This window comes from Taeniopygia guttata, chromosome W (genome assembly GCF_048771995.1).
Source record: "Taeniopygia guttata chromosome W, bTaeGut7.mat, whole genome shotgun sequence".
Taxonomy (NCBI): Eukaryota; Metazoa; Chordata; class Aves; order Passeriformes; family Estrildidae; genus Taeniopygia; species Taeniopygia guttata.
In genome coordinates, this window is record NC_133064.1 from 31,199,190 (window position 1) to 31,215,852 (window position 16,663).

The window sequence follows — 16,663 nt, forward strand, 5'->3', positions numbered from 1 at the left end:
GCACGCCTGCTTGCAGTGGCTCGGGGACGTCGAGCAGTGGAGCCCAACGGGGCTGACCAAGTAGCTAGCAGAGAGCCCAGGGGCGGGGGAGGCTGGGGGTGGTGCTGGTGGGACCGCCACTTGGGGAAAAACTGAGTGAGTGGGATTTTCTGAGTGGAGACCATGGGGAAGGAGGCGGGCGGGGTTCCCTCCCGACCCGCCGCGGTGGTCCCCAACGCGCCGGTGCAGGGGAGGCCAGGGACGCAAGTCTGCACAAAGTAGCGCTCACAGCCACGCTGGGCATTGCAAGTTTCCAGTGCATGCTGACCCAGCAAAGGCGGGGGGAGGCGGCAGAAGCCCAGAGCAGTCACACAACCAATCCCGCAGGTGGTGGGGGGAGCTGCTGGTGGCAAGTGGGGGCACCTGGCAGGGCGAACCGCATGCACAGGTTTTCCAGACAGGAGCCACTGGCAGGGGCCAGTCTGTGTAAGTGGCAGCCAGCAGAAGCCAAACATAGTAGCTCCCAGCGCTCACTGCTTCAGTGGGAGCAGCAGTGGAGCCAGACACGTTTAGCACAAGGGTCTGCCGAGAGTCAGGGACTGGCTTGGCTGTGTTGGGGTCTCAGAGACCACAGAGGTCACCAGCCCAGCGGCGCTGTGAGGCACAGTCTGCATAAAAAGCCACTCGAGAGAAGCCATGTGCATGGGGTTTCCAGGCCGAGAGCTATGGGCAAGGGGTGGTCTGTGCAAGGAGCGGCTAGTAGAGACCCAGCGTAGCGACTCCCGGTGCTTGCTGCCCTGGCAGAGGCAGTGGCAGCATCGGGCATGATTCGCGCAGCACTGCCGAAAGTCAGGGGCGGGCTTAGTTGTGCAAAGGTCTTGTAAACCGCAGAAGTCGTTGGCCCAGAGGCGGCAGAGGGCTGCCAGCGGCGATTGGGATGACTTTTGCTGAGTGCGGGGGCGCCCGACAAAACAAACCCAATAACACAGAATATCCAAGCCGAGTGCCGCGCAGGCCCACATAGGCGGTAGTGGGCTGGGGGTCGGGAGTTGTCTCTGTTAGGCGGGGGTCTCGGGGGCCCGCATGAGTGGCCTTCAGCAGTTGCTCCAAACCGAGAAGCACCAGAGAGTTGAACTAATACAGAACTAGTGAATAGCTCCTTTCCCAATTATCGGAATCTGTGGTATTGATGATTCCGAGATTGTAGAAAGTCTCTGTCTTTCTGCCCCGCTGCCAAAGAAGAAGGCATAATTCGTCTGTGCTGGTTTCAAGGTTGTTTATTCTTGCTTATCCATAACATGTTCTGCTGCCCTGCCGCAGGTCTGTCCTGCAGGGCAGCGTGCGGGGCTCTGCCCCTCAGTGGGATGTTACAAACATTATATACCAGAAACTGCGTGTGCTATATTTACAATAATGTACCAATATCTATCATCTACGTTGAACAGCGTGTCCCCAGCCTAAGCCAATAGAAAAATGCCAACACTACAGGGAAACATGGAGGGCATGGAGAAGGAGAAAAAGGACAAGACACTCCCAATTTCCTCCATCTTGTCCCCTTTGGACCCCTAATCTAGAGTCCTAAAATTTTACTTTTGCACCCGTGCCACACTTAATTATTACTTATATCAAACACTCAGAGCTTGTAATTCATCCTGTAAGATATTGAAAACTCTTTTCCATGGACAGAGATCACAGACAGTGTCTCTCGGGGCTCTGTACAGGGGGGTTTCTGACCCCCTGCCAGGGTCCCAGGCCTTCCAGGGCAGCCAGAGGGAAGCCCTGGATTCCCACATCTCCCTTTCCTTTTTGAACCAAGAACACTTCTTTGACATCTTTGTCCATGGTCTGCCGCATGCATTGGAGCAAGCACAGTACAAGCATCAGAAGAATTACAATACCCTATAATTATATACAAGTGTTTTCCAAATCTCCTTCTACAACTGTGAAGGGTAAAACAAATTGAACCCACCATCCATGTAAGATTTAATTTTTCTTTTTCTGCAGGTGTGTTTTCTCTTATGATACCTCTTCAAATTTATCACTCGTGTCCATGTGTTCACAATAGATGTTCAATTGCTGCTTTGTTCTCATTTCATATTGTTAGCTAACAAATTATTTGATGCAAAAGAAACGGCATGGGCATCCTTACTCTGCCCACAACCTCTTTTGATCCAGCTGTACCAAGACTCTTTTTGATGCCACCTGCTGTGAAAGCAGACCCATTCCAGATTTCCAAGCTGTTTTTCTAGGTGTTAACATTATCATTGTCACATTCTGGATCATTCATTCATTAGTTTTTTTTTCTTCCTCTCTTATCAAAGTGTTAACAAAAGATCTCCCAATGCTGCATGGACCACCCTTGATTTTTGCAGGGATAGCAGGCCAAATTCTGTCCCCGCAAATTCAAAAACATCCCTTTTGGTAGAATGGTTGGATTTTGGAGGGATGGTTTGCTCATCATTTTTGGTGTAATTACACCAGGATGATGCATTTCTGTAAAAGAGCTGGTTTGGCGTGATATCTATCATGTGGTTATCTTTCTCTGTCACTCCCAATGGATTGAATTTGATACAGAATTTCATTTTTGTTGACCCAAAGATGTCCAATTCGTGGGGTTCAAAGTGAGCCACTGGAAGGAACTGTGCCCAAACATGCCATCCGTCCACAGCATCCAAAAAAGACTTCAGAACCTTTGGAGGGATGCTCTTTGGGATTGGCCATTCCTCCAACTGGCACACCTACCAAGCATGTTGAGAGTGGTTTCCCCGGTTTTGAATGGGTCAGGCAAATGCTGTCCAGACCCGCTGCTTTTGCCAAAGTCTCCCACATATTTTCCCTTGGTTGTCTCATGGGAAAATCTGTTCTATTTCCCAAGGCAAAAGGCAAAAGAATGAAGCACATGAACACTGTCTGAACCCCATGTCCATGTCCCCACTCTCTGTGAGAAACTCCACAATGCAGCAACACCCAAATAACACTTGATTCCTTAAAAAAACCTCAAGTCTCTGAGTTTCCAATCGTTGTCTGATGACACGTCTGCACCGTCGTTGTTCGCCTTCGTCTGTGTGCTTGCCTTTCTGCTTCTCGGGTCCACATCCACTTGCGTCTGCACCCGATAAGGGTTCATGTGCCTTGCTGACACCCACTTCAGTCCTTGCCCTGTGGAAACACAAGCAAAACCCTTGCCCAAATTATTAATGCAAATGGGCCTTCGATTTGTCCTGACTCTGGGTTTCTGACCAAAACTAAAGGATTTTCCCTTAGCTTTGCTTGTGTGCTGTTTGTAAAATGTCTGACAATTGGTGGAATGGGCTCTGAGAAAGAACCATTTAAAAAATTCAACACATACAGAGCTTTGTCCAACCGCATATAAGGTGTTGCGCCTGCCTCCCCCCTTTTCTGTTCATCCAAGAGGGATTTCAGGGTGTGATGTGTTCTTTCAATGCTTGCTTGACCTGAGGGAGAATGAGGAATACCGAAAACTTGTTTGACTCCCCATTTTTTCAGAAATTTGTCAAGCACCTTGCCTGTGTAAATTGGATCATCTGTTTTTATTTCTTGTGGCACCCCTAATGATGCAAATGCTTGTAAAAAATGTCTGCAGGCATGTTCTGCGGTTTCTCGTGTATGTAATGATGCAAAAATTGCCCCTGAAAATGTGTCAACTGAAACATGAATGTATTTGAGCCTCCCAAAGGATGCATATTTTGTGACATCAGTTTGCCACAGCTGAACACTCTGCAATCCCTTCGGATTGTCTGCTCCTGGTGACTGCACAAGCTGACAATCTGGGCAAGCACTGATGATTTCCTCTGTCTGACTTTTAGAAAGGCGAAAGGATTCCATCAATGTTTGTGCATTTTGGTGAAAAAATGCATGGCTCAATTTTGCTTGCTCGAAAATGTCTGGCAGTGTCTGTGATTTTGTCTGCATGAGCATTCCCTTCTGCTAAAAACCCTGGAAGTGAAGAATGTGTTCTGATGTGTATAACAAAATATTTGTGTTCTCTTTTTTCTAGGATTGTTCTCATGCATGACAAATATGAATATAAAATTTCATTGTCTGTGTGTTTTAAAAGTGATCCCTCTAATTGTTTGACCACATTTGCAACATATGCTGAATCTGTGATCAGACTGAGGGGTTCCTGAAATAATTGAAAAACCCTGACTACTGCTGCCAATTCTACGATTTGTGGTGAACCATGTACTATTTTAATATCTGATTCCCATTTCCCCGTTTTTGGATTTTGCCATGTGGTTACTGATTTGTGAGTTTTCCCTCAACCCTCAGTGAACACTGTCACCCCTTCCACTGGCTCCTGACTTATTTTTGGTTTTTCTCTAAAACTTACTTTTGCATTTAACATTCTGTGAGCTGGAAAATGAACTGTGCAAACTCCTGGATACCCTAACAACGTGATTGAAAAATCTTGTGACTTTTGGATTGTCCACTCAAAATATTTTTTCTTTAAAAGTAAATGAATGATTGAGAAATCTTTGCCTGATATTGCCAGCAACCTGGTCCTTGCCTTAATAATGATCTAAGCTATCATCTCTAAATCTGTAAGAATTGTTTTTGAAGGCCTGTAAGCTTAAAAAAAACCCCAAAAAAACAAAAAACCATTTTCTAACTCCTGTGAAAACACTAACATAATCCTTGCTCAGAGTTATTAATCTGAATGATTTTTTAGTTTGGTCTGTCCAGTGTCTGGGACTCTTCTCACCTTTCTCTCGATGATCAGCAAAATGGGGTCTACAAAAGTATTATTTCAAAAGATTAAAATATACAAAATCCTCAACCTCTTTCCAGCCTTATTTTAGGCACTTCTTCACCTTTTTTCTTTTTTCATTCTTTCTCTTCTTCTCTTTTGAAACAGGAATGTTGAAATATAAAACATAATATAAAATAAGACAAAATACCTCAATGATAGAATGCATAAAACCTATCAAAATTGATTACAATTTAAGAAAGTTCAAAAGAAAGAGATTCTAAATAACATATATAAAATTGAACAATGCATAATCATTAGAAACCTTGTGCCAGCATTTCAGAGTCTGCAGACAGCTGAAACATTTGTTTCCAGTGAAAACCCTTGGCATCCCTTCCCGGGCAGGGCTTGACAAGTTTCACCTCAAAGCTGTGTCAGCTGTCACATTTGTAGGATTGAATTGGTGGATAAAAATGATCTACATATCATTCATTTTTGTGCAGAAACCTCTGGATTTTGCTGGCAAAACTCATCCATCCAAGTTAAAATCAGGGCCTGGCCAGGATGCAAACTTTAAAATGGAGTGATGTCCTCTAACATATTATCTAAAACAAAGCTTGTACCAACAATACATATATGATACTTAAAACACAACAACCTATTATAATATTTTCACATAAAATAAACACTTGAAGTTCAAGCTGATAAATTGATCAAATGACACAAGGATTCATTTTTTCGTGAAACTTCTTTGAGGGAAAAGGATGTCAATTAGAAGAAATCAAAAGATTTACAGTTGACAAGAGGCTGTCAAAATGCTTCAGGCATCTCCCTCTGAAATCTTGTGAAAAACATTTGAGAATGATAGAAAACAGAAATGCAATGATTCCACTCACAAGAGATATAAAAACAAACCTGAAGGTCCACCTAGGAAAATGCACAATACTGTTAAAATCCAAAATGAGACTTCAGAATGGCATGCAACCTGGATAAGATTACATAAAGGACAATAAAACATACGAAAATTTGCTATGAAAAAACAAAGCACAAATCTTCACCTGATAACATAATAAGATTTCTTAACAATAACATTTATAAAACACTTAAATAGTTAAAAATAAAAGAAAGGATTTGAAAACCAACACCCTTTGTATCATTATACAAAGAAATAACAGACTGTAAAACTGACTATTAAACAATGAAATCAATCTCAGAAAACTCAAAATAAATTCCTTTAAAACTCTTATATACTGATAAGCTTATAATAAAACAGAAAAGACTAAAACAAAACCAAGGATACAACAAATTGTTTCTTCTCCTTAAATCAATGTTCATTATTGTTTCGTGAGTTCTTTCAGTCGAAATCTTCCCATCCTTAAAGAAAAACAACTAAACTTTGTTAGCTAAATAAACTTGATCTTTGAAAAACTTAAAATAATTTTTGAATCAAACAGTACTTAAAGTCAATATATAAAAAATCATGGTAAAGAATCCCTAAATTATATTAGCTTTATTAAATCCATATGTATCAAATTAATAATATATAAATTCATTATCGATTAAACTTTTATAAAACTTAACTTTATCAGGGCCCAAACCTAAAATAAACTTATAGTGATATATTCTAATTAAACAATACTTAACTTAAACTCAAACCAGACTATATAAAAATCAATTCCATAATTAATGTTAAAATGCAAGCTATCTTTAACCTTAATACAATAAATTACTAAAAATTCATGCTATTTAATTTTATATTTCAATTTTCATTATGATAAGATGTCTCTTTTTCACATTGTGTCCCACACAATCATACCCTGTCACCACACTGGCTGGGTGCAGCTGCTGACCAGGTTCCGTCGACCTAACTGAAAAGTCTGTGGTTGATGCTTAGAAACATTGGAGAAATTTGGAGAAACCCTTATGTTGCAATGATTTCAAAGGGCGACTTGACTGAGTCTCATTTTTTGGGGGAATGTTGGAATCTAATCCCTCAGCATTACTGCAAGATATTTGATGCAATGGATGTGCTCGTAAAAAGTTGTTTGCTTTGGCTGCTGTGGTTTCTGGGCACTGCCGTGTATTTGTTGTTAATGTTTGGATGTGCACTGCAGTTGAACCATGTGGCGACAGGCTCACCGATGCCGTGGAAAAAATCCCGGCATCGCTGCTCTGCCGCTGCCACAATGCAGCCCCGCCTCTACCTACCTCGGCATGGCTGCGCCACTTTCTTGCTCGCCCCCTCCCCGCTCACGCCCGGCGTCGGTTGTGCCGAGCCTGCGCCTGAAATCTACCTCTCCGAACTCAGCGCCCACATTCTCATTCACATCCGCGTTCGTTTTGACTACCGCAAATGCATGCACAGCCTGGATTCACTCCCTCTCTCTCTGCATCGCCATGGGAACGAAAGGAGGAACCCCCGCCCTGGCTGCGCCCCGCCTGCACTGCCTCCAGCGCGGCCGCGGGCTTGGGAACGCCTCCTCCCTTCTCCCAGCTGGGCTCCGCGCCGCCTCGGTCCCGCTGTGGGTCCCCCCCCCCGGGTCCGTGGTAGTGCCGGCACCCAGTGCAGTTCCAGGCTCCGCTGACGTCATCAGCGCGCGCTTGCTGTGTCCCGCCGCTCCTGCGGCCCCGGGCCACGTCCCGCCAGGCCCCGCGCCGCTCGGGTCTCCCCCCGCGGCCGCAGCGCAGTCTCTGGACGGCTGGCTGGCGGCTGCCGCCGCCCCCGAAGCCGTCTATGCCTGTGCCGCTCTTTCGAAATACGAGAAATCCTGCGCTCTGATTTCCGGGTTTCGCTCTACCATGACGCGCATGCGTGCGGCCAGAGCTGCCAGGAAGGAGGCGTCTTGCTCCTTCTCCGCCGCTCTCTCTGGAGTCGCGGCTGCCACGGACAGGGTTCGGGCGGCTGCCTCTGCGGCTTCATGGGCTCCTGCCACCGAACGCGTCACTGGGCGCTCCAGACGTAAAACCGCCGCGCCCGCACTCACCGCCGCCTTCTTTTCCCGCCTCGTTCCCGCTGCCCCCTCCGCTGTCGTCTGCACCGCGGGCTGTTTCGAACTCCCTGCCTGCGCAGTTTCGAGAGTGCTCTCCTCTCCCTCTTCCCTCTGCTCTGCACTCACGTCTGCACTCTCCCCCGCCGGAGCCGCCGCCGCCGCAGCCCCCCCCCCCCCCCCCCCCCCCCGCCACGAGTTCGGACTCGGGCAATGCCCGGTCCCTTCCCCCAACGAGGGCTGCGACTGTGCCTGGCTTATCTATCACCGTCTGGGGAGTTTCTGCATTGGAGCAGCTTAGGGACTGAGGTTCAAGGGAGTCTGAGGAACAGTGGGAACCCAAAGACACAGGGCGTGATGAGACACCATCCCCCTGATCCTCCATGGGAGGCAATCCCGCTTCCCCTGGGTCTTTGGTGAGGAAAGCTGCCCCAAGCTGCTGGCTGGGCAATCTTCCTCCTTGGGCTCCTGTAGGAGCCTTAGCTGTCTGGTTTGGAATGCCGCATTGTGAAAGTGACTCTAATATTGTCGTTGATGAAGGCAAAAGTTTCACGGCAATCTTATGTTTTTTTTTGTGGCTCGGTAACATAGCTGCTTATTGATCTCTAGCCAAAAATATGACTCAAACAAAAGATGTGCCTCTGTGTGCAGGTGATTACACCGCACCCACAATAACAAAGCTTTTAGCTCATTTGGAGCTATCTACCGGATGGGAAAAAGTCTTGCCCTGTAGGGCTGAAAAAATTTTGGTCTGTCCTTGGGAGGATCCCTTCCCCATGTTCTTAATTTGGACCGTTCTGACCAAAAGTTGAGTCAGCACGAGGTCAGTCCGGAGATGGCACTGTTCATCGTCCAGCAGGTCACAGGCGAGGAATTCCAGGTGCGCTTCTGGTTTTGATCCTCCTGGCTGTCCTCCAGGCGATCTGTCTTGGTGAAGGTCAGGATGTTTTGTCTTGAGCTTTCTGCTCCGTCTCTTTGGTGAGTCCTCAGAGAGTGTGTGTGCTTTTCCGGTGAAGGTTGGAGGTCGTTTGATGGATTGACTTCTTGCCCTTTCAGTTCGCCGATCCAGGGACGCCATTTGTCAGAATCTGTGGTATTGATGATTCCAAGATTGTAGAAAGTCTCTTTCTTTCTGCCCCGTTGCCAAAGAAGAAGCCATAATTCGTCTGTGCTGGTTATCAAGGTTGTTTATTCTTGCTTATCTATAACATGTTCTGCTGCCCTGCCGCAGGTCTGTCCTGCAGGGCAGCGTGTGGGGCTCTGCCCCTCAGTGGGATGTTACAAACATTATATACCAGAAACTGCGTGTGCTATATTTACAATAATGTGCCAATATCTATCATCTACATTGAACAGCGTGTCCCCAGCCTAAACCAATAGAAAAATGCCAACACTACAGTGAAACATGGAGGGCATGAAGAAGGAGAAGAAGGACAAGACACACCCAATTTCCTCCATCTTGTCCCCTTTGGACCCCTAATCTAGAGTCCTAAAATTTTACTTTTGCACCCGTGCCACACTAATTATTACTCATATCAAACACTTAGAGCTTGTAATTCATCCTGTAAGATTGAAAACTCTTTTCCATGGACAGAGATCAGAGACAGTGTCTCTCGGGGCTCTGTACAGGGGGGTTTCTGACCCCCTGCCAGGGTCCCAGGCCTTCCAGGGCAGCCAGAGTGATGCCCTGGATTCCCACACCCAATCACAGGATTGTGCTTCATCCAGTTCTTACTCCCCAAGGCACATGGAACCCCGCCAATCATGTCTGTCTGTAATAGTGTTGGGAAGTCTCTCCCCTCTGTGCTAATGCCTTCACATAGAACCACAGAATAGTTTGCGTTAGAAGGGGCCTTGAAGCTTATCTTATTCCACCCCCTGCCATGGGCACTCTGCCATGGGCAGGGATGCCTTCCTCTATCCTGGGTTGCTCCAAGCCCTGTCCAACCTGACCTTTAAAATTCCAGGGATGAGGCAGCCACAACCTCCCTGGGCAACATCTGCTCAGTGTTTTTCTAGAAGTGATGTTCCCCCCCCTCACACAGCCCCCTGAATAATCAGGCTAGCTCAGAGATCAGAGGCTGTGAGGGGAGGAATATCAGGAGAAGGCAAAGATTTCCAAAAGAGGCTCTTGCCCTGAGATAAGTTGGTTCAGCTCTCTTTATTCTGTGATGTCCTTGTGGAGAGTGGGGCAAAAGAGAACGAACAGGAAATGTCAGGGGTCTATATAGACTTTGTAGAGGGTGGGCTTTCCTGGCTCTCCGCCAACCCCGTTGGGGCAGGAAGGAGGGATCCAGGGTTATCTTGATCAGAGTCACAGGGTCCCGGGGAAGGGGAAACAGAATGCCCATGAACTCACTGTAACACCTCCCCCTTATTTGTTAAACAAGGTTACAGGAATTCACTGGGCTCAATTCAACCCTGAGTATGGGTTTCCCACCACCTACAGTTGGTGGTGTAGTCAGGCCTCCCCAGGTTAGCCAACTCTATGTGGTTGACTTCTGAGGTAGAAGGTATGAGACCCTTGATAGCTTTGAAAATCAAGTGACGCAGGATCCCAAACGCCAAGGTTACAAGGAACAAAATTACAAATAGTAACAAAATTGTTCTACCAATAGATGTCCACCACCCCGTGAATCGCCAGCCCTTAAACATTCTTTTCAGCATTCGCAGGATGACAACTTGGATGGGGTTCATCACAGGGTTGGGTGGGAGGTAGGTTTTCTCTAAAAGGGAAAAACAAACATTTTAAGAACATGTTTAAGTTTCTGTCTCTGCCGGAAGGAATTCACGCTTGGGAATATTTATCTTCTTTCATCCGGCGGTGTCTTCTCTTTGAAGCATCAGCTACTTGCTTCCTGTCCCCTTTTGTCTGACCTGGATTCTTGGGGACAAAAGGTTTCACCCACTTCTGGGGAATCCACCGAGGGCCTGAGGGAGTAGCTACACACGCATAGCCACGACCCCAGGTTGCAAGTCCATAGGGACCCTTTGTTGGGAAGGGTAGATAAATATGATTAAGAACCACAATGGTACAGCCAGGACGAATATAACGCCCCCTACTGGCTGGACAATTACCCTCACCTACAGCGGGGTCCAAGAGCCAAATGGACTCTTCCATCTCACCCCCCAGAATGTATGGTTCACCCCACATCTGTAACCCTCCCCTGAACCATCAGGTGCCTGTGACCCCATTGGCCCAGGTCCTGTTCCAGCCCACCCTGGAGCCCCCTTTGATAAAGGCTCTCCGGGGGGCTGGACGTTCTCTTGGATCTTCCCTTCTCCTCCTGGAGAGTCCTCTGGGAGTCCCTGCTCCCCTCTCTGTCTCTCCCCTCCCCCATCACCCGAGGCCCAGCCACGTGCTGTGTATAGCAGCTCGAGGCAGGGTCACAATGCATCCTGAATAAACCTCATCCCCCAAGAGCAACCAAAGAGATCTCGCTTGAATCTGTCCGTGGAATACAAATATACGTCGTTACAACCCTTGGTTTCCCAAGTTTCTGGATCCCTAATCAAGACCAGGGGATGTTGAGACAATTTGAACTGGTTGCCACTGTTAAAGTGACGTACAACAGGTGGACTCATGTTTTCAAATGAACAGTTCTGAAAATTGATGGTAAACATGGCTTTACAGAGCTTCTCTCGTGGAGACATCCACGGAGCTGAACTGTTTTGTTTCTTCAATACCTGTTTGAGTGTCTGGTGTGCATGCTCGACTACAGCTTGACCTGTGGGGGAGTGGGCAATGCCAGTCTTATGTTCCACTCCCCACTGCTGGAGAAATTCCAGGAACTCCTTGGATACATATGCTGGGCCATTATCTGTTTTGATCGTTTTTGGCACCCCCAATACTGAAAATGCTTGCACTAGGTGTTGTTTGACATGTGCAGCCTTTTGTCCTATATGAGCAGAGGCATACACTGCCCCTGAGAATGTGTCCACGCTTACATGAACGCATTCAAGGCAACCAAAACTCTGAATGTGTGTGATGTCTGTCTGCCATACCTCACAGCTACTAAGGCCTCTGGGGTTTACCCCCATGCCCAACGATGGAAGGGCCTGGAGCTGGCAATTAGGACAGTTGGTCACAATGGCTCGAGCCTGACTCCGTTTTATCTGGAACTGTCGAATCAAACCTGGCACATTCTGATGGTAGTGCTGGTGACTCAGTTTCGCCTGTTGGAAAACATCAGGGAGACGTGCTTTTTTGACTGGTGCAGCAAGGGAGTCTGCTTTGCGATTCCCCTCTGCAATCTCACCTGGCAAATCAGTGTGCGACCTCACATGCATCACAAAGAATGGATGCTCTCGGTGAGAGATTAAATAAATCAGCCTTTAGAGCAATCTGAAGAGATGTTCATTCTCTATTTCTTTGAGCACAGCCTGCTCCGCCCTGGACACTACACCTGCCACATAGGCAGAGTCTGTCACCAAGTTGAATGGCTCAGAAAACTTCTCAAAAGCTCTTACCACTGCAGCCAGTTCAGCCACCTGGGGGGATCCCTCTACAAGCTCAACATCAGCTTCCCAATGCTGAGTCTGTGGATTTCTCCAAGTCATCACCGACTTGTGGGAAGCCCCAGAGGCATCAGTGAACACTGTGAGAGCATTGAGTGCCCTCCGGCTCCTTTTCTCTTGAGGAATAAGGTGGAATTCCTCATTGAACAACTTGTGAGACAGGGCATGGACTGACATTTGTCCCCTGTAGCTGTCCAGAGATAATTGGAGACTGGCGCTGCTCTGGAGCAAATGCTCAAACATCCCTTTGGTGAATCTCTCAGGAGAGTTCCTTCCCTCCTCAGAAAGCCTTACTGGAAGGTGGATACATGCAAAGTCACACCCTGCTAATTCGCACAACCTCACCCTGGCCTTCTGAATCAGCTTTGCTATCAGCTCTTGTGGCCTAGTGATGGTCTTGGATTTTTGGTGAGAGAGGAAAACCCATTCTATAATTAAGAGTGGATCATTCTGCCCCTTGATCCATTGGAAAATCAACCCATGCAGGTGTGGCAGCTTTCCTAGAACAATGAACTGGAAAGGCACGTTTGGGTCACACTGATGTGCCTGCCTTTCTGACAAGGCCTTCTGTACCTTTTCGATTGCTGTCTTTGCCTCTGGGATCAGTTCCCTGGGGGAGGCCAGCTCCCTCTCCCCCTTCAATAATTTGAAGAGAGGGTCTAGGTCCTCATTTGTGAGGCCTAGCCAGGGCCTTACCCAATTTAAAGTACCACACAGTGAGTGGAGGTCTGCTAGTGTTCTGGGGTTACAATTGATCTCCAATTTCTGAGGGACAATAGTCCTTGCAGAGATTTCCAGGCCCAGGTTTCTCCAAGGTGGCATTCTTTGAACTTTGTTTTTCTGCAATTGAAATCCAACAGAGGTTAAAACTTCAACCATTAGGTCAAGCGTGTATTAGAGTATAGAGTCATTGGAAGCACAGACAAGCACATCATCCAAGTAGTGAATGATGATGGCATCCTTTCTCTCTGCACGTACTGGAGACAGTAGTGCTGCTACATACTGTTGGCATATGAAAGGACTGGATTTTAGACCTTGGGGCAAAACTTTCCAGTGATAGCGTTTCATTGGGGCTTCCCGATTGATGGTAGGAACCGAGAATGCAAACCTCGGGGCATCTTCAGGGTGCAATGGAATTTGGAAGAAACAGTCCTTTATATCTAACACAGCCAATTTCCAATCCTGGGGAAGCATAGCTGGACTAGGCATCCCTGGTTGGAGTGGACCCATGTCCTCCACAATTTTGTTTATCTCTCTGAGATCGTGGAGCAATCTCCACTTGTCCTTCCCATGCTTCTTTATTACAAACACTGGGAAATTCCAAGGGCTTTCTGTCTCTTGCAGGTGTCCTTGAGCTAACTGCTCCTTCAGAAGTTTCTCAAACGCCTCGATTTTCTCACTATTTAAAGGCCACTGTGCTACCCACCTTGGGGTGTTATCCAACCACTTTAGCTTGTGGGCAGGGCGCCCCACAGTGGCTACTTCCAAAAATCCTGGGGTGTGTTAGGAATGATTAACTGGACTCCCCATTGAGACATTGTATCTCTCCCCCACAGAGGAGCCTTATAGTGTTCCACAAATGGGTGAACACTTGCCAATTTCCTATCAGGTCCCTCAAATTGCACAACATTTTTTGAAATTTTTGCTAGTGTGGTTCCTCGTATGCCCTGAAGTTTGCCTGCCACAGGTTGCAATTCCCAGTGCGATAGCCACATGGTTTTAGGTATTACCGTGATGTCTGCACCTGTGTCCAGAACACCTTCCACCTGAAGGTGCTCTGACCCATGTGCTAGGTTGCATGCCATGGAGGGTTTATCCTCTCCTACTACCTCTGCCCAGTAGACTTCTGGTGATTTTCCTTCTACTATTATTTCTACTGGGATGGGAATGGCTTGTGCCAGAATTTGCCCTATTTCTAGATAGAATGGAGGGTGTGAACAGCATGCCAACAACATAAGACTGGATAGTTTTCCCTTAGTGGTCATGGGAACTACTTTAGTCTCTGGAGGTGTGCGTGCTGTGTCCCCAATAACAAAATACTCACTGTCCAGTTCCATATCGTACGCCTGCAGGTCTTGTGAGCTGATTGTCAGGTCCACTATAATGACTTTCCAATCAGTGGTTCTGAAATGAAATCCTTTGGCAGTCACTAGGTGAAGTCTGCCTAGTGGCTGCCAGACCTTGTTAGTTATACATTTTACATTTTTATTTTTCTGTCCCCCTCCACCATGAGTCCCACCCTCCCTCTTATTTGTTAAGAGAGAGGCATTGTCCCCTGTGGGTCCCGCTATATTTATATCTTTGCACGTAGTTGTTTTAGCAGCGGGCACACACTGTACGCTCAGTTTTTTTGTTTGTTGATCTGTCTCTGGTTCTGGTTTTGAGGAGAGTTTCTGGCGAAGTGTCCTGGTTTCTTGCAACACAGGCAGATGATTTGCTGCAGCTGTTGTGATGACATTGGTTGCCTCCTTGGACTTGGCGCAGCAGTGGCAACAGGCTGTAGTTCTGCAGATGTTGTATGACTGTCAGGGGGATCGAGCAGCTCTGCTCTCCTGGTGCAGGCATCAATCATCTGAGCAAGACTAGGTGCTGGGTCGAGAGGAAGACTGAGAACAATCCTACAACAGGTCTCATTTGCATTCCTCTGAGCCATTTCTTTAATCATCTCTGTTTGTACTCTAGTGTCTTGCACCTGGTTTTCAACTTGGGTTCTCAAACGATCCACAAACTGTAAAAAACTCTCAGAAGGAAACTGTTTAATGTTAATATAGCTGCCCTTAGCCTCTGTTACTGGTAATTGATGCAATGTTTTTTCTGCAGCATTACAGATTTTTTCCAAAACTGATCTAGATAACAGTCTGGTTTGTTTTTCTGGGCATTTTATGTCTTCTGTATTGCATAAATGATGCATAGTAATAGGATTACCATCACTGTCAATGGATTCACTGGGTGTATGTTATATTTCTTGTAAAACTACTGTCAAAGCTAACTTCCACTTATTTTCCCATATCTCATATTCAGAAGGTGTTAGTAAACATTTAAATAAATCAGTGATATCTTTAGGTAACATTTCATTTGAATTAAACGTTGCCCTTATCATCCCTTTAAAAATCTCACTGGACCTCCCAAATTCTCTTTGTATTTTACAGATCTCTGTTTTGTCTGTGTATGGTAGTGGTTGGCATGTTCTGGTACTGTTTCTCCTTCCTAAATAAACAACCGGTGCTATAGATGGTATAGATTCGTTTCTAATGCCGGTAGAGGCAGGGTTGTGTCCCCCCGCCACTCCCTGGGTCCCGGTGACAGGCAGCTGGCCCCCCCTTTCCCGGGGTGTCAGTGCCATGGTGGAAACTCCGGCCCCGCCCATTCTGTGAGCTGCTGTGCTGCTCTGACCTCCTCCCACCCTGTCCTCAGCGCCGGGGCTGGGAGATGTGCAGGGGTCAGCCTCACCCTCGTTCCCGGGGCAACGCGGGGGCTGGCTCTGATAAGGAGGGTGTGGGGGAGCTGTGGGAGATCGGAAGGGATTGCAGGAGGGGCGGGTGGGTAAGGGCAGGAAAGGGCTGGGAGGGGGATGGGGAGGGGGTCGGAGCACATGGTCGCCGCCATTATGCTGCCGCGTGGGTTTCAGAGACACTGCAGTGCTCTCTGAAGAGAACTCGGGACTATATTTCTCAGAAGAACCAGGTGTCAGAAGAGGGTACAGGGTGGGTGAAGGGATATCAGGGCTGGGATATTGAGGAGGTGGGTAGGTGGGGGAGAAGGGATTATTCGGACTGTGATTCTGTGTTTGTATGCTTTTTTCTGCATCCAAAATCTTTTTTCGGGCTTGTAAAAATATCGGAATAATTTCGAGAGGGTTTATGTTCACCATTTTCGACTTTTAAAGTTAATATCTGTCCAATTTGGTCCGAAAAAGAAAGCCAATTGAGTTCTTGCACGGTAAAATTTGGTATTTCTGCTATTAGCCAGCATACAAAACGCAGAAGGAGCTCATTTGAGAACAATACATTGTTTAAAATATTGCTAAGGTGTTTTAGTGTGCTCTTTTGTTCCACCGATACTTTTGCACCCATTATTTTAATCGTATCGGTGGTGTATTCTCCACCAGACTTAGTAACACAGCACGAATTTTTTTAATTCCCGCCGTCACGGGATCCAAGTGGGGGGGGGGGGGGAGGGAAGGGCGCTTCCGCCGCTGCCGGAACGGCTCCTGCCCTAACTCTGGGAACAGGGGGGTTTCTCCCGCCGCTGTGCCAGAGCTGCTGTTGGCTCCCTCCCATCACTTCTCCCCTGGGGAATGCGGGTATTGTCAGCCCGCCGGTTCCAAGCTGGCTGTCGCAGGGTTCATGGCTTCCCCCTCGCAAGCAGCTCCCCGCAGTCACTATGGTAATGATCCTCCCAGCCAGGCGCGATCCCGGGGTGACGCGAACGAAGGAATTACCAAGCCTATGAACTGCGGGGTTCGTCTGTG

General features: G+C 47.2%; 1 protein-coding gene and 1 long non-coding RNA gene across 4 annotated transcripts in view; one reads left to right on the top strand and one right to left on the bottom strand.

Annotated features, from left to right (window-relative positions):
- The window catches only part of CHD1W (chromo-helicase DNA-binding protein), a 106,733-nt gene that overhangs the window by 34,825 nt on the left and 55,245 nt on the right, over nucleotides 1-16,663 (top strand).
- On the bottom strand, nucleotides 1,239-7,660 carry LOC116806940 (uncharacterized). The gene is made up of 4 exons (XR_012053411.1): nucleotides 6,896-7,660; nucleotides 5,988-6,061; nucleotides 5,603-5,672; nucleotides 1,239-3,138 (listed from the first exon to the last, which is right to left on the bottom strand). It is a non-coding gene; the product is annotated as an uncharacterized lncRNA (long non-coding RNA).